This window comes from Ursus arctos, unplaced genomic scaffold, assembly GCF_023065955.2.
Source record: "Ursus arctos isolate Adak ecotype North America unplaced genomic scaffold, UrsArc2.0 scaffold_16, whole genome shotgun sequence".
NCBI classification, from domain to species: Eukaryota; Metazoa; Chordata; class Mammalia; order Carnivora; family Ursidae; genus Ursus; species Ursus arctos.
The window spans coordinates 23,791,591-23,817,258 of NW_026622830.1; the positions used below are offsets into that span (position 1 = coordinate 23,791,591).

The window sequence follows — 25,668 nt, forward strand, 5'->3', positions numbered from 1 at the left end:
TAAATACTGCAGGCCTCAATATTACCTAATAAATCACCACAAAATACCATTTTATCATGTCAGCCAATAGGACTTAAGGTTATCCCTAAACAAGAAGGCTGGTCTCTTAACTTTTCCAAACTTTCTCCTATTTCCAGGCCCATATAGACCCTCTTCAGACTAATCTAAACTCCAACTAATCTATTCGCTGTACTACCTACCACCATCTCAAGTCCACTCCTGCCTCCATACCTTTGCCCATTCTGAATCCATCTTAAATAACTTCCCTCCTCCTCTCTGCCTTAATAATTATTCTGCATACCTCTCATTCAGCCCTAGACTACTCTGAGGTGTTGCCTGAACTGTTTTAAACCTTTATGTGGGTAAGGACTTTCTTCCCGGAAGGCAGGGAGCACGGGTTATGATGCAAAAAGTCAAGCTCCAGAACAGAGGTTGCAAAGCGGCAACACACAAGACAAATTCTGCCCGCAGGGGTGATCTGCTTGGCCCACAGTGTTTATATCATGATTTCAAAAGTTGCCAACATTTAAAAATAACGATTTCTCACAAAACCTGGATTCCCAGCTTCTGTTTAGAAAAAAGTTAAAAAGATGTTCAGGCCACACTTGGTCCTATACTCCCCACTAGATCAAGTGAGCCAATTATGTGTTTTTTAATGGTTAAAACAGTCAATTTTACCTTTAATTTTTTTAAAAAAAGTAAGCCAAAGCTGCTTAACCGCTACCCCATTAGAGAAACATGAATTCTTTAGTTCTACTTAAGTCTCAATTTGATCTTTACTATTTAAAACGTTCCATTTAAATTTACAATGCTCACCCTAGATAAGCTTATTTAATGAATTAAAGAATTGAGACAGTAATTTTAAGACAAGGTTGGTGGTAATGATGATAATAAAACAAAAGCAATGAACACTTCATACTTATTATGAGCCAACTATTGTTCAAGCAAAAATACATTATGTTATTTAATCCACACAACAACCCTATGGATATATGCCATTACTATTCCCAATTTACAGATGAGGAACTTGACTAAGGTCATACCTCCAGTACACAGTAGAGCCAAAATTCAAAACCAGACAATCTAACTCTAGTACACATTGTTAACCCCTACAATATGATTCCTTCTGACTAGCATCCTCTCCTCTGTGACAAACTGAATTGATTCCCTGGAACGAAGAATCAAGGCTAAATTTCAGATCCCCCTTCCTCTGAATGAGTAAGAAGCAAACCAAAGTTCACCTAAACATGCCATCCAGAGAACATCTGGATTTTTTCCTTAACCGAAAAGAAAAATTTCTGTCACTGACAGAGAAAACATTACAGATTCAACAAAATAATATACATTTTCTCAGAAAGCAAGTATGTTATTAAACATTTCTGGAGTGAGGTAAGCTCAATATGCAGATAAATTCTTATTTTAAAACTATGAAGTGATGATACGGTATAAAACTTCTTTCCTGAGACAGAAGGGTAAATCTATTAGGGTAAGCAGTTTCCAGACATGAAAAAAAACCCTGCAAGTTTCTTGAGAGCAGGAGCTTTTTTTTTCATCTTGAGTCCCTGCAATACCTACCATACAGCAGCACTTAGCACGTATTCAATTATGTTAAAAGAACCAAGAAATCTAAAGTTACTACCTTAAATTGCAATGCAATGTAATGCAATCCTTATTATAGCACTTATCACCTTGCTTTTTACAATAATTACCGGTGAGCAAGTTTGTCTTCCTGACAAAAACACAAAAACCTTGAGACAGGGGTTTTATATTAAGTACCCATTGGGACCTAGCACAACAGGAGCTCAATAAATACTTGCTGAATATTACAAACTTAACATTTCTATACTTAGGTTTTCTATAAGTCTCTCTTTCTGCCAATGTTTAGGGTCGAACTTAAAATACAATGGCTTCTCATTTATAAGGTAATGGATATTATGAAGTTCTACTTTAAGATATTTCCAAGACCAATCTTATATTCTGATACCAACAAAGCCCTGAGAAATTAGTAAGACAGAACATAGCGCACAAAATATAATCGAAGAGTAAGCTAGAAGAAAACGGAGAGATCATCATGTTTGATACCTTTAATAGACAGTGAGGAAACAGAGGCCCAGAGAGTATTTAAGTGAACTGCCCAAGATGACAATACTAAGTAACAAGAAATACCAAGGCTAGAATCCAGATCTCCTGAATGCTGCCCTAGTTTCCTTTCCACAAAGAACTACTCTGTGAGTTCAGGATGTAGTGGATACTTTTAGAAATATTTTAAAGATACTTGATATGGGGGCACCTGGGTGGCTCAGTCAGTGAAGTACCTGCCTTTGGCTCAGGTCATGATCCCAGGATTCTGGGATCGAGCCCCACATCGGGCTCCCTGCTCAGTGGGGAGCCTGCTTCTCCCTCTCCCTCTGCCACTCCCCCTGCTTGTGCTCTCTCCCTCTCTCTATCAAATAAATAAATCTTTAAAAAAAAGATACTTGCTATGAAGAATTATCTTTCCCAGCACATAACTTTTTGTGAGGTATTATATCACCATGAAAAAAAATGAAAGCTGCCTTGTTCCTTTACTGCAGATAACACCATCTCCTTTTCCCCTTCATTTTTGCTCTATGTATTTTTCATTTTCATTTATTTCCTTTCACTTTTTTGAGAATTCTTCTTCTTACCATGTCTTATTTACCTACTTTCCCTCTTAGCCACCTCCTTTCCTACTATCTCTCACAAAGCTCCCCCTATCTCCTTCCTTTCTCTCCAGAATTATAAAAAAGAACAGAGTAAGCACACATTTGATTATAGTAATGGCCTGGGACACCATAACAAGCAAATCATAGTCTTGGTCTCTAAGCATTTATAGGGTAATTAGTTAACAAAAATACAAACTAAACACAAAGGGTCACACAGCGGTATGAATAACACTACTGATGTTTACAGTGAAGACTGGAATCTAAGTATGGAGAGGACATTTATGTGACAATGACAAGGAAGAGTTGCAAGGTTAGAGCTAGTAAAAGGGACCTCTCTCTATCCTATTCAGCTTTCTCACCTACCAATTCATTAGTTCTACTTCATTCACTCCTTACTCTCTTACTGCTTGAGTTTTTTCATGCTCTACTTTTTTTCTTATCCAGTAGTCTTCCTTTTCTCTCTCCTGATCCTTTAAAGTCAATCTGTCCTGTCCTCATGTTTTCCTTCTCAGTATTACCGCCAACTTCTCCCACCTTACAGACTTAGATAATGTCTTAAGTTGTGAATTCATTTTTTTCTAAAGCTTCTGTATGTATTATTTTATTTGATCTTCACAACAACGTCAGGAAGGCAGGTAGGAATCAATACGCCTATTTTACAGATTTATAAGCTGAGACCAGGCGATATAAAATAACTTGCCAAAAGTCACACAGTTTGTCAGTGGCAAAATCAAATCAGACCTTTTCTTTCCAAATTATCTTTCTCCACTGCATGTTGCCTTCTTCTTACTTCTTAACACTTTTTAACCATAATGCACGTATCTGGACAAGTATACAGAGATAAATGTTTATAAAATAGTGCCAGTAGGAAAAATGTGTTTATGTCCAAGAAAAACAGAAACAGAAAAGTCAGAAGACCCAAAGTGAGAGCAAAGTGTGGGTCACAGGCTAATCCTTATAGAGGAGACTCTGAGTTTTAAATCCAAGTGGAAAATGCCTATTTCAACCAACTGATGTAGTCAGCATCAACATCCTCTTTCCCAATACCTCCCCCACAGCAGTTACATGACCAGAGCTCACCCTCTGCACCATTCCTGCGCCCCAATCTCTTTCACGGGCCTGCCACCATACCTGAAGTTCTCACCCTTCGAGTCACTTCTTTGGGTTAAGGCGTTGTCTCCAGAAGGCCACTGTTAAATGCATGTTACCTGAAAGGGGAAGGAGGGTCCATTAATATATTATTCCTATGGTTAAACACATCAGATTAGCAACGACCTTGGGAATCTGACAGCACAATGTTTTCTTAAGTTTCATGGGATAAGGGTGCCTGGCTGGCTCAGTCACGTAACTGTTCATCTTGGGGTCATGAGTTCAAAAACCACACTGGACACAGAAATTACTTTAAAAAAATAATAAAATAAAAAGTTTCATGGGATAGATAATTTGGGGGGGGATAGACAATTTTTGATGGGGCAGGCAGGATAAGAAGGTGAGTCGGGGAAAATGACTCCTACAAAGTATGGGGTGATGCCCACCTGGGTATGATGGCTACATGGCAAAATGAAGATGGCCATAAAATACACACTCTACCTACTGGGGTCAATGTAAGAATGGTTCCTGCAACCTGGGAGGCTCCTAAGGATAGGAAAAGAAAAAGCACTTCAAGGATCAGAGTACAGTCGGTTCTGAAAAGAAAAAAAGCTGAGGTGGCAGCAGTTTTCCAAGGACAGTGCGCTGCTAGACTGAAGGAGGAACAGCTCCTGGTTAATGACTACTAGTTGTGAGGCTATTTCCAACCCAATATTTTTAGCTGAGGGCAGATCTACCAACCAGATAATGCTGCAATTCAATTCTGCACAGCCCCCCCCACCCCGCTAATTTATGTTAACTCAAAACCAGTATCATGTACAGCCATAAAAATCAACATGCCTTTACTAAGAGCTTATTATGAGCCTAGAATTTGGCGAGGTGCTGTAAATACAGGAAAAAATAACTTTATACACTTTTGCCTTAACTCATATGAAGGAAACCAATCCCGAAAACCCAAAATTGAGAGAAAGGTAAGGAACAAGGAAGTGAGAGGAAAAAAACAAAACAAAACAAAAAAAACCCACAAGCAGGTGATTATTTCCTATCAATACTAACAACAAATTTCTTAAGCCAGAATAAATACAACAAAATTCACTTCTAGGCCAAAGTTCCTTGTTAAACTCTTGCCTAAACAGTCAAGAGGCACAGGCTAGATAGAAGTATCTTTTTTCTTTTGGTCTAATACCAAAAGCTCTTTAGCAGCCCACATTCATCTTGACACATTGGAGAATAACAAACTAAGAGTTACAAAACTCAGTTCTTCCTTTTCTCTCTCCTGATCCTGATTCTAGCTCTAATTCTTAACTAGTTCTAAGTAAATTACCGAACCTGCTTAGGATTTTTTTAATATATAAACAAACAGAAAACTAATAGTTTGGACTAGTCTAAGGATGGCATATACCTGGCACATATATCACCTACTAGATACTGTGTCCATAGGAAGCATCACTACTCAATCATAACTCACTTTCCCAGAGAACACATATGACCAAAATCCTTCTCCATACAGTGCTCTGGCAGCTACTTCAAAGCAGAGTTGGTTCATAAACCAAAATATATTTGCCACTGTGGACTAGATAATCTCTGCAATGTCTTTCAACTCTAAAATTCTAATACCAAGTTTCTGAGTACGAGAGAAAAGCACTTCCAACAAACTTAGATCAATAGTGTTGATAGTCATAAACTGCAGTCTAATCTCCAAGTTCTCCTCCAAATTGCAGCCAATCTGACTCTTTCTAATATTTCAAAAGTGCTAATGAACAATATACTCTGATACCATTAATATATATATGACCTGACAGAACTATTCAGATTTGCTAGTGGGTTCTTTTTACAGAATAAGAGCCTTTTTACCCAGTATGGCACTAAAAATTCTCATCCAAAAATATGGCAACAATATTGCACTAGTAAAGAACTAAATCCAATCCCCACAGCCTCTCTCCAACATGAAGCCTTTTCACCTCTTACCTAGACCACTGCAATAGCCACTCTTCCATCCTTTCCCTCTCATCACCAGAGCCATCTTTCTACAACACACATGTAACTCATATCACTTCCCTGATTAAAATCTGAATCTATTGCTAATATAAAACTCAAGTTTTTTAGCATTATACTTATAACTTTTCATATAGTTACCTCCTTTTACCTTTCTGACCTCACACCCCACAATGCTCTCCTTCCCCATCCCACTTCCTGCTCCATGAATCCTTTTTCTCGCACAATCATCTGCATTTGCACACAGCATTAAGGGGTCTCCTCTGTCTGCCCTGTTCTTCCCCTTCCCCATCCTCATCACACTCCTACTCATCATCTAAGACCCAACTTAGGACTGGGGGTAGGTCCTGCCACCTTATATGGCCAAACCCCAGACAGAACTGGTCACTTCTGTCTCAAAGCTTTTTGAGCATTCCTCAGTAGGTTCACAGTATTGATGCCTCAGTGGTTCCCAAGACCCATGAGAGCTGCCTGAGGCATGTTTTAAAAATAAATTCTTCAGGGCCAAAGCAGACCTACTAAATCAATCTTAGGAAAGGAGACCCTGGAATTTCTACTTTTAAAAAGCTCCCCTAATTATTCTAATGGGAAATTTTGGGAACTATTCGTTTATCTCTTCCAATAGGTGAACAGATGTGTTTTAATTTAGAAATGATTTCCTCTAGAATACTGTGAAAAAGTATTCTGCACTCGTTCTTTATCTCATATCCTTTTTGACTTGATTCCTATACTGAACTTGATTCCTAAGCTGAAGGAATTCCTTCTGGATTCACACCCAAAAAACTTACTTTCTCTGTTGGAACTGTACCTTGAGTAAATCTATGAATACATTAATGCAGGCTCTCAGCATTATCTGCCATGAGAATTTTATTTCAGTTGAGAAATCCTTAGCCAATTTTGAGGGTGGAAATACACTGCCTTTACACATTTCCTTAAAATTGAATTCTATTAGCAGTAGATGTGGGAGACCCCAACTAAGTGCAATGATAAGTGGCTAGCTCCAGTGCCTCAATAATTTCCAAAGGAAAAAAAATTCCATTTTTCCTTCCCCAACCCTCACTCCCAAAAAAGTATACTGACGCTGTAGGATTATGACAGAAAATGTAACAAGAGTAAGAGGTGAATATAAGCAAGCAAACAAGCTGAGTTGTTAATGGGGAATCGTGAATTGCGGGTAATTTGCACGTTCACCTGGTTACACCTCTAACTTTAGGCCCAACGTCTACCTTGAGGGAGAAACCCGGCGTTTCTCTTTAAGTCGTGGCCGGGACTATGTCTGAAAACTTGAGATCCCCACTTAGTTCACACTAAGTCATGTTCTCATCACGTTTCGACCCTTACAATACGTTCACGGCTACTTTTTTCTTTTCTCTGCTAAAGAAAAGGGCACTCACGAGGGAGGGCAATGACAGCTCCACGTCTGCAAAAGTCGGCGCCGGGAGGTGCCGGCGGCGCCGCGGTAGCGGGCGCGGAAAAGGGCGCCCGGGCCGGGACCACCACGATGGGGGACAATGGAGGGAGGAGGGGAGTGGAAGAAAGAGGAGGCAGCCGCTGTGCTGGGCCCGCCTTGCGACTGGGGGCTCCAAAAAGTCTCGGGAAGGCCAGCCGAATAGCAGGTGGGCCCGGCCGCCGCCCCTCACAGGGCCACGTCGGCCGCTCCGGCCGCTGCCGCCGGGCCCCGCGCATAGGCCGGGCCCCGGGAAAGTGGACCCCGGGCGGGGCTGAGGGGCGCCGGGCCGGACCCTGCAGGCGCCCGCCACCGCCCAGCCCTCTCACAACTCGGCGCCCGCAAGGCGAGGGGCTCCGCACACCCCGGCCAGATAGTGGCTGCTCGGCGCCTCCGGCCAACCCACCCCTCGGCCACTAGCCCGAGCTCCCCGCGCCCCCCACGGCACCGGCTGTGAGGGAAGAGAGAGCAGTAGCGGCTCTGGAGTCCTCTGCCCACGCGCCGCACTCCTTCACCCTTGGGTCTCCTCGGACACTCTCGTGAGGACTCCCCCCTCTACCCAGAACTGCCCCCAGTCCGCCCGCGAATGTTTACCGGGACTCGGGGCGGCGGCGACTCTTCAGTCCCTCGACTAAGATGGCAGCCGGTCTCGAGCCCCGATCACAGCAACTAGAGCGAGTTGGCGGCCAACGCGCAAGCGCCTCCGGCTCGGGAGGGATGTGGACCACAAACCCCAGAAGGCCTTGCGCGCCGGCCGGGAATGTGGGCAGGAACTGGGGAACGCTTCTAAACTGGAGTTTGCTCGCCCTTAGGTGGGAGGGACTCTGGGATTGCTCCCAGCCACTAGGCTTTTTTTTTTTTTTTTTTTTTTTAAAAGCATCCCCCACCCCCGAACCTCTAAAGACTGTAGCTGTGGTTCCCAAGCACTAGTGTGCATCAGAATCACCTGAAGGGCTTGTTGAAACTCAGGGGCCCCACCCGCAGAGTTTCTCTTTCAGCAGATCCGGGATGGGATCTAATAATTTGCATTTCTAACTCTGGTGTGCTCCTGGTGGGCGATCACACTTCAGAACCACTGGATTATAGTTTAGTCTTTAAGCAAGTACACTAGGGAGTTAAATTGATTGGGTTCAAATCCACCTTTTAACAGGGTGCGCTTAAGGATGATGAAAATAGCCTACATATAAGTGGTGCCAACGTGGCAGGTGTTCGAAGAGCTGATCAATAAGCTTTAAACCTCACAACAAATCTATGAGGAGAGTACCTCCATTATCCTCACTTTACAGATGCATAAACCAAGTCACAAGCTGGAGACAAATGTGGGCAGTCTGGCTTCAGAGTCCATCCTCTTCTTCATGGGTTGTTTGTGAGAATTAATAGGCTGTGCAAGTAGACTCAGAAGCCCAGCTAAGTGCTTAGTAATTAGTGACCTTCACTATTATTGTTTAGCCTGTTTCCTCCTTATGAACATATTTTACCATCTGGAAAGTCACTTGCATTTTTCAAAGTATGTTCAAATCTCTATGTCAATGTTTCCTGCAAAATGGTTTAGGAGAGCTTGTTTAAAGTCCAGACTTAGGGACCTGCCCCATTCAGAATCTCCAGGGCAGTGGTTCTGAAACGTTAGTGCCCATCAGAATTTCCTGAAAGATGTGTTAAACCACAGATTGCTGGGCCCCACCCCCAGAATTTCCGATTCAGTAGATCTGGAGTGGGGCCTGAGAATTCGCATTTTTAACCACAGACCACGCTTGGAGAATCACTGCTATAAGACAGGGTTTTTCAACCGTTTCTAAATATTATCAGCTCTCTAAGGAACATTTTTAGACATTTTTCTTTAGTTATTCCCCCCATGAAATTTTAATAGCACATATATACTGTATATCTATTAATGTACGATATGTATATATGTGCTTTTACATAAGCAAGGAAAAAGTTTCCTCTCTACCCACAACCAATTTTTGTCCTATTAAGAATGTATGCTCTGGGGAATGTGGGTTTTTTAACTAGTGCCCCAGGTGATTCTTGACACCACACAAGTCTGGGAAACACAGTTTCCCCTTTAAGGTTTGAGGTATTTCTATGACCTAATATTATACAGAGAAGGAAATGAGTCTCAAGGAAATTAGATGACTGGTTCAAGATCACTTAGTAGGAAACCAGGGGTCCAATCAAAGTCCTCTGGTTCCATATTCTGTCTTCTTCTACAATTTTTTTTTAAGATTTATGTATTGGGGAGTGGAAGGGCAGGCGGAAGGAGAGAGTATCTCAAGCAGACTCCCTGCTGAGCAGGGAGCCCCAGTCAGGGCTTGATCTCACAACCCTGAGATCATGCCCTGAGCTGAAAGAAGAGTGGGTCACTTAACTGACTTGAGCCACCCAGGCACTCCATGTCTTCATCTATAATTTTTAAAAGCATATAATGTTAGGCAAAACTACTCTATGGTGTTTGAAGTCAGGATAGTGATTATCTTTGAGGAGAGGTAGTACCAGGAAGGAGCACAAAGGGGCTTCTCCAGGCAGGTAATAATGTTCTGTGTCTTGATCTGGGTGCTGGTACACAAGCATCCTCACTTTGTGAAAGTTCATTGAGCTGTATACTTATGATTTGTGTCTTTTTCTATATTCATATTATACCTCAATAAAAGTTTACTTAAAACAAATGTGCTTTAGATACCCCCCTTTTTTTTTTTTCAAAAAATACCCCTCTTTCTACTATACACCAAAGATTCTCAAACTTCAGAGTGCATCAGAATCACCTGGAGGGCTTATTAAAACCAGATTGCCAGGTATTAGCCCCAAAATTTCTGAGTCAGAAAGTTCTGTTATCAGGCCCAAGAATTTACATTTCTAACAAATTCCCAGATGATGTTGATGCTCAGGGATCACATTTTGAGAAACACTGGACTATGCTACCCTAACTTGCTGATGCCTATAGGGTGGATTAGCTCTGATCGGGGAGGCAGTACCTAGCAAAAGTTAGTAATTTAGGTTTCTTCAGAGGCATATGGATCAAGGATCCAGTCCTGACTGTCAACAGTTTACTTTAGGGGTCTTAGGCAAGTCCCTTAACCTCAGTGTCCAAATGTCTACATGGAAACAATAGATTCTACCTCGTAGGGTGTTGTGAAGATTCTGGGAAATCTCCAGTTGGTGGTTCTCCAAGGAGAAGCTGAATTGGTGAGAGCAGAGAATCCCAGTGTGGCTACTTCCTCATCTCCCATGCTGTGGCTCTGGCTCCCAGGTTCCCTGATTCAGAAGTCAGTCTAGACCCAGTCAGAATGCAGCCCCTGTGACTGATAAAGCCTTGAACCACCTACACCCTCCTCTGCCTTGGACACCCAGGTCAGCCTGGGACAGGACCCAGCCCTGCCAAAGCAGGGCTGGAGGAGGCCCCCACCCGCAAGGGAAGGCGCTTTCCAGGCCTCTGGAGAGAGAAGGAGGGAAGGAAGCAGGGATGCAGAGCTGGAAGGAGTGGGAAGAGAAACCCCAGCAGCCCACACGCCGCCTGTCACTTACTGGCTTTCCCTACAGAACACTTAGTCACGTTGCTGTCCCCCTCTTCCCTGAAGCCACGCTGCATTCAACTGCCAGAGGCCGGGGAAGACTTGAAAAGTGGCAGAGCTGTGCGTTGATGAAAAGCAGACACTGGATGGAGCTTCTAGGAGCCTAAGATCTGGATCCAAATATCTGGATCCACTTAAGACCTCATGGCTCTCTCATTTGCCCTCTTTAAGACTGTTTCCTCATCTGCAAAATGATGTACACAAGGTCTGTCTCTAGTCACCTTAGTCAATTCGTCTGAGGTAGAGTGGCCAGACTTAGAAAGTAAAAATATAGGATGCTCGATTAAATTTGAATTTCAGATAAACAATGAATAACTTTTTAGCATTAAGATGTGACAAATTTGGGGGCGCCTGGGTGGCTCAGTCGTTAAGCGTCTGCCTTCGGCTCAGGGTATGATCCCAGCGTTCTGGGATCGAGCCCCACGTCAGGCTCCTCCACTGGAAGCCTGCTTCTTCCTCTCCCACTCCCCCTGCTTGTGTTCCCTCTCTCGCTGGCTGTCTCTATCTCTGTCAAATAAATAAATAAAATCTTCAAAAAAAAAAAAGATGTGACAAATTTGATGTAACATAGTTATGCTAAAATTATTTTCATTGTCTATCTAAAATTCAAATTTAACTGGACATCTGCATTTTATCTGGCAACCCTATACCCAGGGTTTTATACACTTTCTCCAATAAGGATAATAAACTTAAATTCCTCTAAGAGGGACACCTGGGTGGCTCAGTTGGTTATGCATCTGCCTTTGGCTCAGGTTATGATCCCAGGGTCCTGGCATCAAATCCCACATCAGGCTCCTTGCTCAGCAGGAAGCCTGCAGCTCTCCCTGCTTGTGCTTGCGTGCACTCTCTCTGTCAAATAAATAAATAAAATCTTAAAAAAAAAAAAACCTATAAATAAATAAATAAATAAATTCCTCTAAGGGCCAGTAAGGTAAAATGAAAAATAACAGTTAATGTTTACTGTCCACACTGAAGTTACAACACAGAGTCTCAAGCGCTTTACGTGCACTGACTCATTGAATACTCCGGCAACTAGGTGGGGTACTCCGTTTCCAAATCTATAAAATGGGAATAGTAATATACCCTACCCTGTGGGTCATTATGAGGATTAAATGAATATGTAAAACACTTGGAACAGTGCCAGGCAGGCACCTGACAAGCATTCAATAAGCAATAGCTGTCAGTTTTCCCATTATGCAGATTGGGAAAACTGAATCTCAAAGAGACAAAGAAACCAGTACGTGGTCACGTATCTAGCTTGTAGCAGAGCCAGGATTTGCAGCCAGCCATACAACACTGGCAACCACTTCAAAGTGTTTAAAACTTCTGTGTGTTCCATCAACAGGAAAATGGATAAACTGTGTTACAGTCTCTCATACAGTGGAATGCTACTAGGCGATAACAAAATTACTAATACTCAAAAAATAGATAAGCCTCAGACATCATGCTAAAAGAAAGAAGCTTTATACAAAAGAGTATACACTCCAAAATTCTATTTGTATAATGTTCTCGAACAGGTAAAACCTAATCAATGGCGAAAAAAATCACAATAGTGGTTGCCTCTGGCAGAAGGGAATTTTCTGCTGTTGAAAATATTCTCTCAGTACCTTGTGAGGGGTGTGGATTACACAGTTGTATCCATTTGTCAAAAGTCAGCAAATGGTATACTTGAGATCTACGCACATTACTGTATGTAAATTTAACCTAAAAACAAAAATGAACATTGAGCTCTAATGACAGGGGTGCTGAAGTGTCTAGAGGGAGAGTGAACGCTGCAGCTTCTTTGAATTGCATCAAATAAGATGGGTGGATGGAGAGCTAGATAAATGAATGAATACATGTCAAAGCAAATACAGCAAACGGTCAGCAATAGTAGAATCGAGGTGGTGGATAGATGGATGTTCACTGTACAATTCTTCAACTGTTCTATAGGTTTGAAAATTTTCATAATAAAATGTTGGGAGGGAAGGGAGAAATCCTGCACAAACAAAATGCAGTCCACCTTCAGGGCTGGATTTGTAACCATTTGCAGACATCTCCATCTCCCACCTGTTCCTCTCTCTCCTTTTTTTAAAAATAGGCTCTACGCCCAATATGGGGCTTGAACTCATGAACCTGAGATCAAGAGTCACATGCTCTACTGACTGAGCCAGCTAGGCAGGTGCCCCTGTTCCTCTCTTTTGAACTACAAACTGGCATGATTTTATTTCCAAAATTCCTCTCTCATTGCTTCTGTCCCAATAGTCCTCTTAACTATGTTCCAGGTCCCTCCCTACTACTTACTTGCTCCATTTCTTGGCCTCTCTGGGCCTCTGCTGACATCTGAAAATTGGAGTCACGTGCCTATTTTATCAAAAGACAGCAGACTGGACCATGTAATCTCTCCTTCCCCAAACCATAAGTTCTTCAAGGGCAAAGACACAGTCTTATCCATCCCTGTATTTCCTCTGGCCTGTAATAATGCCTTAAAGATGCTCAGAAAATGCTTGAATGAAAATTTCTTGTAAATCGTGAAAGGAGGAGACAGAGACACACTGAGTGCCCACTGTATACCCTGAACTAAATGTGCCTATGTTCATCCCCAATGAGGGAGGAGGCATTGTGAGTACCACTTTTCTAGAGGAGGAAACAGAGGTCAGAAGGGTTGGGTGACTTGCCAAAATTCACAAAGAATGCAAGAAACAGACCTGATATTTAAACCTAGGGCTGTCTCTTTCACCTACTTCACAACTGCCTCTTTTTGAGTCAATGCAGAAAAAAAAGACTTTGTGCTTCTCTGTATCCTTCAGATTTTCTGTACTGAATTTAGAAGTAGAAAAAAAAAGTCATAAAAATAAATAGCCATAAGGAGCTCTGAGCACCTCCTCCTGCAGTTTTTTGGGAGGACTAAAATTTGGATGAGCAATTGCCGGACTGAAGAACTCCCTTGGATAATAAACAGTATGTCAGAGCTTCTACTGCTCATTATCCCCAGTTGCCTCTTTTCTTGCTTTTAAACCTAAAGTTGTCCTTCTCCTGGTAAAGCCCCATTGCCCTAGCTCTAAAAATTGCAGATCAGAATCATTTCTTGCCTATAGTACTGGAAATGTCGTGTCCTAAACCAGAATGTAAATCTCTTAAAAAAAAAATTTAAGTCATGCCTGCAAATTCTTCAGTCAAATATAGAGTCAAGCAACAAGCATCCAGGTCACCTTATGCAAGCTGGGAAGATGTCAGGCCAGAAACAATCCTGGGAATCTTAGAACTCAGCCTCCATTTATGTAAACTTCTGAGGTGGCAAAGGGTGCAATCAAGTATACAGGGAGTGTTATTTTATTTTCCGTCCTTGAGGACCTTCTAAGGTTGGAGGGAAGGAGGGGCAGTTCCTGCAAGGTTAAATGGTCCAGTCACCTGTGTTTCTTGGTAATGTATGCTGAAGCAATAGGTAGCTAATACCCAGAGCTAATATATTTCACAGTAGTGCTTAGGTTGTGGGTAAAGTAGGCATTTAGCAAAGTATGGGGCGCCTGGGTGGCTCAGTCGTTGAGCGTCTGCCTTCGGCTCAGGGCGTGATCCCAGAGTCCTGGGATCGAGCCCCACATCAGGCTTCTCCGCTGGGAGCCTGCTTCTTCCTCTCCCACTCCCCCTGCTTGTGTTCCCTCTCTCGCTGGCTGTCTCTCTCTCTCTGTCAAATAAATAAATAAAATATTTTAAAAAAAAAGGAATTTAGCAAAGTAAAGCTATGACATGCTTATATTTTCATTATTAGATTGACCAAGAACAAAAAGGTTGATATTTTAGTTGTGTTAGCAAAGGTGTGAGAAAACAGCCATGTTCACTGCTGATTGGTGTGATGCCCGCTATGTTGGGAAGACAATTTGTCCATATCTATTGAAATTAAAAATACTTATGTCAGGATATCCACATGTCAAATGATGGGCTTATATAACTTAAGTTGGATCAGAAACCTAAAGAGAAGAGTCAAACTATAAGACTTTTAGAAGACACTGGAGCAAACTTTTGAGACCTTGGGTTAGGAAAAGTTTTCTTAGATATGACACAACAAGCATTATCTATAAAAAAATAATAAATAAAAATAAAAAATAAAAAATTTTTAAAAATTAGACCATCAAAATTCAATTTTTTTCTTCAAAATGCACCTTAATGAATTGTTTAATTTTATTTTTCAAGATTTATGTATGTATGTATTCTCTGCACCCAACATGGGGCTTGAACTCATGACCCTGGGATCAAGAGTTGCATGTTCTTCCAACTGAGCCAGCCAGGTGCCCAGAATTTTTCAATATTTAAATGGCTGATTTTATTTTTTGCGACTTTTGCTTCAATAGAATTTTTTAAAGACAGCATTAAGAAAATGAAAGATAGGGGCACCTGGCCGGCTCAGTTGGTAGAGCATGTGACTCTTGATCTCAGAGTCATGAATTCAAGCTCCACATTGGGTGTGGAGCCTACTTAAAAAAATAAAAATAGAATAAAAATGGGTGAATACTGTCTTTGAAAAGAAAAAGAAAGAAAAGAAAAAAATGAAAGATAAGTCAGAGACTGGGAGAAAATATTTGCTTAGAACACACATATTGTAAAGGATCTGTACCCAGAATATACAAAGAACTTTCAAAACTCAATAATAAGAAGATAAACAACCCCATTTAAAAAATGAGCATTTTTACCATTTCACCAAAGAAGGTACATGAATGACTAATAAACACATGAACGGATTCCCAACATCATTAGTCATTAGTGAAATGCAAATTGAAACCACAATGACATGCCATTTACACCCACTAGAATGGTTATAAGAATAAGAATAATAATAAAACAGACAATAACAAACGTTGACAAGAATGAGGAGAAGCAGGAAGTTTCATATATTGCTGGTAGGAATATAAAATGGTACAGACACTTTGGAAAACAGTTTCTTGATTTTTTAAAAAGCTGAATATAAATGTATCACATGGGGCACCTGGGTGAATCAGTCAGTTAAGCATCTGCCTTCAGCTCAGGTCATGATCCCAGGGTACTGGAATCAAGCCCCGCATTGGGCTCCCTGCTGAGCAGGGAGTCTGTTTCTCCCTCTGCCCCATCACCTCCCCATGCTCTCTCTCTCTCTTTCAAATAAATAAATAAAATCTTTTTTTTTTTTTTATGTATTTATTCGACAGAGATAGAGACAGCCAGCGAGAGAGGGAACACAAGCAGGGGGAGTGGGAGAGGAAGAAGCAGGCTCACAGCAGAGGAGCCTGATGTGGGGCTCGATCCCACAACTCCAGGATCACGCCCCGAGCCGAAGGCAGACGCTCAACTGCTGTGCCACCCAGGCGCCCCTAAATAAATAAAATCTTTAAAATAAATTAATAAATAAATAAATTTATCACATGATCCAACAATTCCACTTCTAGGTATCTACCCAAGAAAAATGAAAATATATGTCTACCAATGACCTGCATGTAGATGCTCACAGCAACCTTATTCATAATAGCCAGAAAGTGAAAATAAAAAGAAACAACTCAAATATCCATTAACTCAATGAATAAAAATATGTATTATATTCATAAATGGAATACTATTCAGTAATAAAAAGGAATGAGTTATTGATACATGCTACGTCACAAATGAACCTCAAAAACATTAAGCTAAATAAAATAAGCCAGACACAAGAGATCACATATTGTATGATTTCCATGTTCAGTATATGAAACGTCCAGAAAACACAAATCTGTATAGAGACAGAAAGCAGAGATGAGTGGTTGTCGGGGTGGGGAATGGGAAAGGAAAGTAACTGTAAATGACCATGAGGGATCTTACTGGAGTACTGAAAATATTCTAAAAATAGATTAGGGTGATGGTTACACAACTCAGTAAGTTTGCTACAAATCATTGAATTGTCCCTTTAAGTGGGTGAATTTTATGATTTGTTAATTATATCTCTATAAAGTTGTTTTAAAAAACACATATGTGGGGGTGTCTGGGTGGCTCAGTCGGTTAGGCGACCAACTCTTGACTTGGCTTGGGTCATGATCTCCAGTCGTGAGATCGAGCCTTGCATCAGGCTGTGAGCCAGGTGTAGGGCCTGCTTGGGATTCTCTCTCTGCCTTGCCTCTTCGCCCTGTCACTCACACTCTCTCTAAAAAAAAAAAAAAAAAAAAATACACACACACAAACCACACAAATGTGGGGTGCCTGGGTGCCTTAGTTGGTTAAGCTTCCAACTCTTGATTTTGGCTCTGGTCATGATCTCAAGGTCATGAAATCTAGTCCCAAGTAGGGCTCCACCTGGGTTCTAACCCCAGGGTGGAGCCTGCTTTAAGATTCTCTCTCTGCCCCTCCTCCCCTGCTCATGTGCACACGTGCACTCACTCTCTCAATCTCTCTCTCCAAACACATATGCAAAAAAAAAAAAGAAAGAAAGAACCCCCATATGCCAGTTGTTCCAGCAGTTCCATTTCTAAGAATTTACAGATAAATATGCAATGAGCAAAATAGCAGATGAATCTGGTTATTTATCATAACATTGTATGTAATAGAAAAATCTGGAAAGAAGGTCAATGCCCATCAGTAGGGGATGAGATAAAGCATGGTACTGGAAAACTATGCAACCTTTAAAAAAAAAAGCAAGGAACATCTATATATACAGATATGAAACAGTCTCCAATTTATTTTATTTAGGAAATAAAGTCTAAACATTTGGTAAAAAATAAAAGTAAATAGACTATCCATTTGTTTATATATGCATGGAACATCTCTGGAAGACACAAAAGAAATTAATAAAGTGGATGTCTCTTAAAGGAATTGGGTGGCTGCGAGATAAGGGCAGGAGGAAAACATTTTCCTTCTATACATTTTCATACTCTTTGAATAATGTCTCAGATGCTTATATTAGCTATTTGAAAAATAATAGTTTTGAAAATAACTTCTTTTTTTGAAGAACAGTTTCTGATTTTTTTTAAAGATTTATTCATTTATTTGAGAGAAAGAGAGAGAAGGAGAGAGATTATGGGGGACGGGAGGGGGAGAGAACCCCAAGCAGACTCCTCGCTGAGCTCTGAGCCTGAGGCGGGCTCCACCCCACAACCCCAAGGTCATGACCCCAGCCAAAACCAAGAGTTGGACGCTCAACAGACCAAGCAACCCACGTGCTCCTAAAGTTGTTTTTTAAAAAGGGAGTTGATTTAAAGAAGTTAAGAGTAAGTCACATCACGGAGTATATGCAAAAGAAGGACAAACCGCTAAGGTAGGGTGATAACGAGTTCAGCTGGGAGCCAACGCAAGGCCATCCATCAGGGTGGCCAGCCTAAGCCTGCCCACCTGGTGACTCCACACCCCACTCTGCCTGGCCTAGTGTTGGAGACAGACAGAGGCTGGGCCCCTGAACCTTGAGCCTTCCAAACCTGGACTGACACAATGGTTGTGGAAGGCGCTGTCAGGAACTTGTGGCTGCTGCCTGAGAGGGTAGGAATGAGCTCCCAGCCACCAAGCTGCATCACAACCCTGCTGCCACCAGGGACAGTCAGGCCACCTGGGTCTTTTGGACACCCATGGCAATCCCCCAGTCCCAGAGCGTAAAAAGAGGAAGGGCCTTTATTCCACTACCTCTGCAGCTGAGATGCAGCACTTCGGATGTGGAGTCAATCCTGGGTCTGCTGCTTATTTGCTGTGCAACCTCAGGCAAGTCACTTAACTTCTCTGAGCCTCAGTTCCCACAGTTGTAAACATGGAGATGACACTTTTAGAAGTACATATAGATGAAATAAAGCAATACACAAAGAAAAGTAAAAGAACAACCCAAATGTTTTCAATAGGAGAATGAATAAAATAAATTATGGCATATTCATACAATGGAATACATATAATAATAAAAAGTACAAACTACCACTACACGTGAAAACATAGATGATTTGCACAAACATAATGATGAATGAAAGAAGCTAGACAAAGAATATACACCCATAAAAAGTATACATCTTCTTTTAATGTTTAAGAACAGATAAAACAAATATAAGGTAATACAGGTAAGAACACTGGTTTCTCTGGAGCGTTAGGAATTAGCTGGGAGGGGTCATGAGGGAGCCTTCTGGGACATGGGTAGTATCTGTATATTGATCTAGTTATACAAAAATCTATACACACACATACAGATTTGAATTATACACTTGATAACTGTGTACTTCACTGTATTTATGATATAATTCAATAGAAATTTTTTAAAATAAAAAAGAGAGGGAATGATGAACAGGGTCAGGAGGATGGTCACTGTGGTCGGGGAAAGGGTTGGGTGGGGAGGAGGGCAGATGGCTAGACACAGGTTACTGGGAGGTTCTGCATTTTATTGGGGGATGGTGGATTCACAAGCACCTATATTATTACTTTAAAACATTAATTAAATAACTCAAAAATACCTTTAATACAAATAACACACATACCTGATAGAATTGCTATGGAACATACCAATCAGAAAGCTTAGTTGCAGGGGCACCTGGGTGGCTCAGATGGTTAAGCGATTGCCTTGGCTCGGGTCATGATCTCCAGGTTCTGGGATTGAGCCCCATGTCGGGCTCCCAGCTCAGCGGGGAGTCTGTGTCTCCCTCTCCCTCTGCCTCTCCCCCTGCTTGTGTTCTCTCTCTGTCTCTGTCTCTCTCAAATGAATAAATAAAATCTTAAAAAAGAAAAAAAAAGAAGCTTAGTTGCAAATAAAAGAAACCAGCTCTCTTCAGCTTGAGTAGGAAAGATATTCAGTAAAGGATGTTGGGTGGTCCATAGAATGTCCATGAGAGCCAGAGCACCAGCCTTGGGGACTGTGTACCATTAGGAACAACTCCCCAGATCACCCTGAGAATTCATGCCAGGAAAGATGCCAGGATCACTACTGCAAGGATGGACACTACAGCTTGCTTTGCCAACCCTGAGGTCTGGATGCTACCAATAGCTACCACCCTTCTCCGTGCCTTATTTGTGAAAGAGAAACAATATTTTTTTTATTTATAGATATAATTTGTTTATATTTAGTGTATGTCTATTAGGGGTGTGTGGACATGTATATGAAATCATGTGCATAGAATGCTAGGCCAGATGGCAGGCACACTGTAAATACCTACTCAATTAGGGTGAGCAATGGTAAGGTCACGTGGCAGCCAACAGGACCTGTTTTGGAACACAGGAAAGACACCCCCAGAGAAATCTAAGGAATTCTTGAAGGAGACTTGATGGGGAATGCCAGACTGCTCTGGCAGATGGAGGTCAGGAAACATGTAATTCTTTTTAAAAGTTATTTTAATAAAAATATGTTATACTGGTACAAACACTATTATGTCCATTATTTTATTTAATTTTTTTAAAGAATTTGCAAAGGACAAGGACTGTGAGAGCTAAATATCTTCAGGATTAACTCCAGCTCTGCAACTTCCTGGCTGCGTGGCCACAGACAAGTGACTTTATCTCTCTGAGCCTTTGTGTTCTCATCTGTAAAATGGGTACAACCAGGTGTCATGAGGATGAAATAAGAGGGGATAGATACCAAGTCTGGTGTAGAGCTGGTGCTTGTTAGAGCTCAGAGAAGCAGGTGCTGTTATTTGCTTTATGACTATCATTTCCCTCACGGTCCAGGTCAGAAGAAGGCCTGGCCATGGGACGGGCTCCGTCGTGAACAGCGTGATCTGGAGCTATTGACACAGCCTCCAGGGTAGAACAGGTTCTGGAGACAGAGTCAGCTAAAGGGGAGGAGCAAAAGTCCACGATAGTGAACAGAATGCAGGGTTCAGAGATGATGGGAGCAGGTGGCTGGGGTAACCCATGTGGACGGTTGGCATGAGGTGGCCTGGCAGAGGCTAGCCCTGCAGGAGAGGAGACAAAAGCCCTCAGGGCCCTAGCCTCGGAGGCTGTAATCACTGATTCAGCAGACTAGAGGTGTGACCCAGGCTCCAGGGTTAGGCAGAGGTGGCCTCAAATCCCAGCCCCCCTGCCAACATCACTGTGGGACCTTAAGAAGGTTCCTCACCATCTATCTAACCTCCATTTCCTCTCCTGTAGAAAAACTGGTTGTTTTACTTCTTACCTCTACACCTCTACTCCTGACATTCTTCTACGATGATTGGTTCAACACCAGAGCCTTCCTTGGTCTCCTCTCCTCCAATGACCTTGGTTTCCCAGGGTCATATCTGAACGCCAAGTCTGAACCCTTGATTTCCCTTCACCACCTCCTTTCCTTGGATCTGTAGGGGCCAACGGCAGACCACCCAAAACGTACCACAATAACACACTGATTATTTTGAACCGAAGCTACTTGGGAAGCAGCTGGCTCAAGGACACTCAGACCCTCCTCTGTCCTGCTGAAATCAGGAAACAAATCTCCCATTTGAAAAATACCCTCCCTGCGCTAAGAAGTAAAAAGACGTCCTTGTCACCAGAGAGAGGAACTTTAAAACTGAGAAAGCTGTAGAAACAAATCTTGTTCATTTTTTACTAAGCTACTACCTCAGCACAAATTCCACGTAGAATTCCTTATTAATTATGGGGCGCCTGGGCGGCTCAGTCTGTGAAGTGTCTGCCTTTGGCTCAGGTCATGATCCCAGGGTCCTGGGATTGAGTCCCGCTTCGGGCTCCCTGCTCAGCGGAGAACCTGGTCTCTCTCTCCCTTTCCCCTTTCCCTGCTTGTGCGCTCGCTCTCTCTCTCTCTCTCTCTCTCAAATAAATGAATAAAATCTCCTAAAAATTCCTTACTAATTAAAGCTCCCAAACACCTATTTTCTTTATCCTGTCAATTCCTCACAAATTTATTGTCTCTTTGTCTAAACTGTATAAAAACTGCCTGTAATGGTCATTTGTTTAGGTCTCGATTCCATCATTGGGCCTCTGTGTGCATGTAATAAAACTTCCGGTTTTTTCCCTGTTAATCTGTCTAATGTAAATTTAATTCTTAGTCTAGGTGGAAGACCTTGAAGGGAAGAGGAAGAATTTTTCCTTCCGTACATATCATTGACCTCAGTGAGACCACAAATCCATTGGCCCTGACACACTGCCCACCCATCCCCTCTGCTTCCATGTGCCTCCTGGTCCACCTGGATTCCCTGCTCCATCACTGTGATGGAGGAAGGATCCTTGTGCCATCCTCTCCTGGGTAATTCCAAACACAGAATGAGCCCATCATCTATCTGCCTTCTCTGGCAGCCATGTTGAACACAGCCGGAGAAAACGGTATGTCTTAGCTTTGTTTTACCTTTCTTTTTTAAGGTAAGAGGGAGTGTTTTTAAGATTTTATTTATTTATTTATTTTTTTGACAGAGAAAGAGAACACAAGCAGGGGGAGTGGCAGGCAGAGGGAGAGGGAGAAGCAGGCATTCCGCCAAGCAGGGAAGCCCAATGGGGGACTTGATTCCAAGACCCTGGGATCATGACCCGAGCCGAAGGCAGATGCTTAACCAACTGAGCCACCCAGGCACCCAGCTTTGTTTTACTTTTGATTTAAGTACATAAACCCCAGTGGGATCTCAACCTTACTGGGATAACTCTTTTGGCTCATTCTATCAGACAACTGGTTCATACACTCTCCTCTCCTTCAAACCTCTCAAGAACTCTGCACTTTCAGCTGGCAATGCTGTCTCAAGCTTCTTGAAGAAATGGAAGTCAAGAGAACTCCCTTCTTTCTCTCTGCCCTGAAGAAATATCTCTCACCCTATGTAAAACCATCCCTACCATTGATGCTCTGGGTCTCAGGATCCCATCCCTTTCACCTTCTCAATTCTACCCTCTTTCTTGCTTCACTAGTTTCACCCTCTCTATTGGTTTATTCTGTCAGCAAACAAATATGTTTTGGATCCTACCATATCAAAACACAAGTAAGCAACTCTCCTTTAATTTTACATCCCCTTTATCTGCGTTCCTATCCCCTGTTCCCTTTCACAGCCAGATGTCTTCAAAAATCTGACTCTGTTCCGTATCTCTGCTTTCTTCCTCCACATCTACTCTACCATACTCCAGTCTAGCTTCTCTCCCCTTCTTTCCAATGAAATTGTGTGTGTGTGTGTGTTTTTAAAGATTTTATTTATTTATTTATTTGACAGAGAGAGAGAGAGACAGCACAAACAGGGGAGGTGGCAGGCAGAGGGAGAAGCAGGCTACTTACTGGTTGAGCAGGGAACCGGATGTGGGGCTCGACCCCAGGACCCTGGGATTATGACCTGAGCCCAAGGCAGACGCTTAACCAAATGAGCCACCCAGGCGCCCCTGAAATTGCATTTCTTAAGGCCACTGACAACTGCTGTGTTCCCAAATCCAATGGGCATCCGTGATTAAGAGTTTGCTCTAGAGGCAGACTGCCTGGGTGAGAAACCAGGTCTCCTCGCTTGCTGTGTGGCCTTGGGAGTTATTCATTCTCTCTGTAACTCAATTCCTCATATGGAGAATGGACATGGTAATAATGTCGACCCCATAGGCTTACTACAGAGATTAAATGGGTAACAGTGTGGAAAGCACTAAACAGTGCCTGGCTGTGTAGGAAAAACTCACTGTTTTCCTTTACTCTAACACTACAACAGCCATGCTCACAACACTTCTGACACTACACGGGTGGGTTTTCCACACCAAGCAATTCTGACACTAACTGCCCGGAGTTAGCCCAGTTCCTACAGGTTAAGGGCTCAGTCCCAGAAGACTGCCCCCAACTTCAGATACCACAAGCCGTGGACCCCCACATTACCACAACTTCTGTCACACTTGGCTACAAATTGGAGGTTCTCATGACCCTCTTTTCTCAGGTTTGGTAATTTGCTAGAATGGCTCACAGAACCAGAGAACAATTTTTTTTACTATTGCTGATTTATTACCAAGGATATTTTAAAGGCTACAAATGAACAACCAGACAAAGATACACACAGTGTGAGGTCTGGAAAGGTCTGTCCCATGGACTTGGGGTGCGCCACTGTCCTGGCACCTGGATGTGCTTACCAAGTCAGAAGCTCCCAAACCCCAAACTTCGGGGATTTTTATGGAGGGTTTATCACATCATTAATGATTCTTCTCTTTTTTGAAGATTGTATTTTGAACTCAACACGAGGCTCAAACTTACAACCCTGAGATCAAGAGTCACATGCTCCACTGACTGAGACGGCCAGGCGCCCCTTCATAGTTAATGATTCTTGATCATTAACTCAAACTCCAGCTCCTCTCCATTCGCTGAGGCTGGAGGGTGAGGCTGCAAATTCCAAGCGTCTACTCATGGCTTGGTATTTCTGGTGACCAGCTTCCATTTCAGAAGCTATCCAGCAGCCCACCAAGAGTTGAGTCATTAGAATAAAAGACGCTCCTATCACCCAGAAAATTCCAAGGGGTCTAGGAGTTCTGTGTTAGGAACCAGGGTTAAAAGCCAAATATTAGAACAAAAGATGCTCCTAGTGCTTTTATCACTTAGAAAATGTCAAGGGTTTTAGGAGCTCTGTTCCAGGAACTGTGGTCAGAAACTTATACATATATATTTTTTCTATTATTTCACACTGGAATATGGAAAAGTATCCCATAAATATGTCTTTTGTTATTATTAGTAGCACCTCTCTGTGTCACGCTTGAGCTCTAAGCAGCTGTCAATACAATAGCGGGCCCTCCATTAGTAATGAAAGACTATCCTGCGTCCCTGTGACACCTCAAATTCCTGCTTTTCTTCCTGCCAACTGTTCTACCTGACATCTAAATGCTGCTGTCCTCAGGGACCAGTTCTCTTTTCCATCTAAGTGATAGAATTCATTCCCATGGCTTAAAATGAATAAGGAACAATAGAATGACCTTTGAACACAGAAAGTCAGTACACTTAAAGGGATACATTCTGAAGACCAGAACTTCATCTGGTGTTTTTATTGTTACTATTAATATTGGTATGGTAATTTTGGAACTACTGTATATCTAGTATAGAATAAAGCAAATAAGTAAATGCGTGATTATCAAGAACCAAAATTTTCCATACAAGAGAAAACAGATCCCAATATAAAGTCAAAGAATTTCAGAAAAACACTTATGAACTGGAAATAACAGTATAACCTCACAAACATATATATTCCTAGATTTACCCAACGAAAGGGAGGGCTTGGAAGTAATAACAAGCTAGTAGCAATGAACCCAAATCTTAGTCTTTAAATACCTTTCCCCACCGGGGTGCCTGGCTAGCTCAGTCGGTAGAGCACATGATGCTTGATCCTGGGGTTGTACGTTCGAGCCCCACGTTGGGTGTAGAGATTACTTAACAAAAAAAAAAAAAAAAAAAAAAGATCTTCGGGGTGCCTGCGTGGCTCAGTCAGTTAAGCGTCTGCCTTTGGCTCAGGTCATGATCTCGGGGTCTTGGGATGGAGCCCCGTATCGGGCTCCCTGCCTCCCTGCTCAGTGGGGAGTCTGCTTCTCCCTCTCCTTCTTTTTTTTTTTTTTTTTTGAAAGATTTTATTTATTTATTTGACAGATAGACACAGCCAGTGAGAGAGGGAACACAGGCAGGGGGAGTGGAGAGGAAGAAGCAGGCTCCCAGCAGAGGAGCCTGATGTGGGGCTCGATCCCAGGACTCCGGGATCACGCCCTGAGCTGAAGGCAGACGCTTAACGACTGCGCCACCCAGGCGCCCCTCTCCCTCTCCTTCTGCCCCTTCTGTGCCCACCCCTGCTTGTGCTTGTACTCCTTCAAATAAATAAATGAAATCTTAAAAAAAAAAAGATCTTAAAAAAAAAAAAAAACCTTTTTCATTAAAAGTGGCCAGGGCTCTTTGGAGAAATCCCTAATTCTAGAACTTGGGCAGAGAAAGCATAAGTAGAGCTTAGGACATTTTGTTGTGCCAAAAACGAGGGATGCACTCAAAATTAATAAGGGTATGTCAGGAAACACAAAGGCAGCTTAAAGAGGCTTTCACTGCCTGAATTTGGGACAA

General features: G+C 42.3%; 1 protein-coding gene across 1 annotated transcript in view; it reads right to left on the reverse strand.

Annotated features, from left to right (window-relative positions):
* Positions 1–7,920, reverse strand: part of ITCH (itchy E3 ubiquitin protein ligase) — a 126,201-nt gene extending 118,281 nt beyond the window's left edge. Inside the window, exons 1-2 of the mRNA XM_026503324.4 lie at positions 7,810–7,920; positions 3,816–3,892 (exon numbers count right to left, since the gene is read on the reverse strand). The gene's annotated coding sequence lies outside the window, so the exon portion shown is untranslated. The remainder of the gene's footprint in view (positions 1–3,815; positions 3,893–7,809) is intronic.
* Between the last annotated feature and the right edge of the window lie 17,748 nt (positions 7,921–25,668).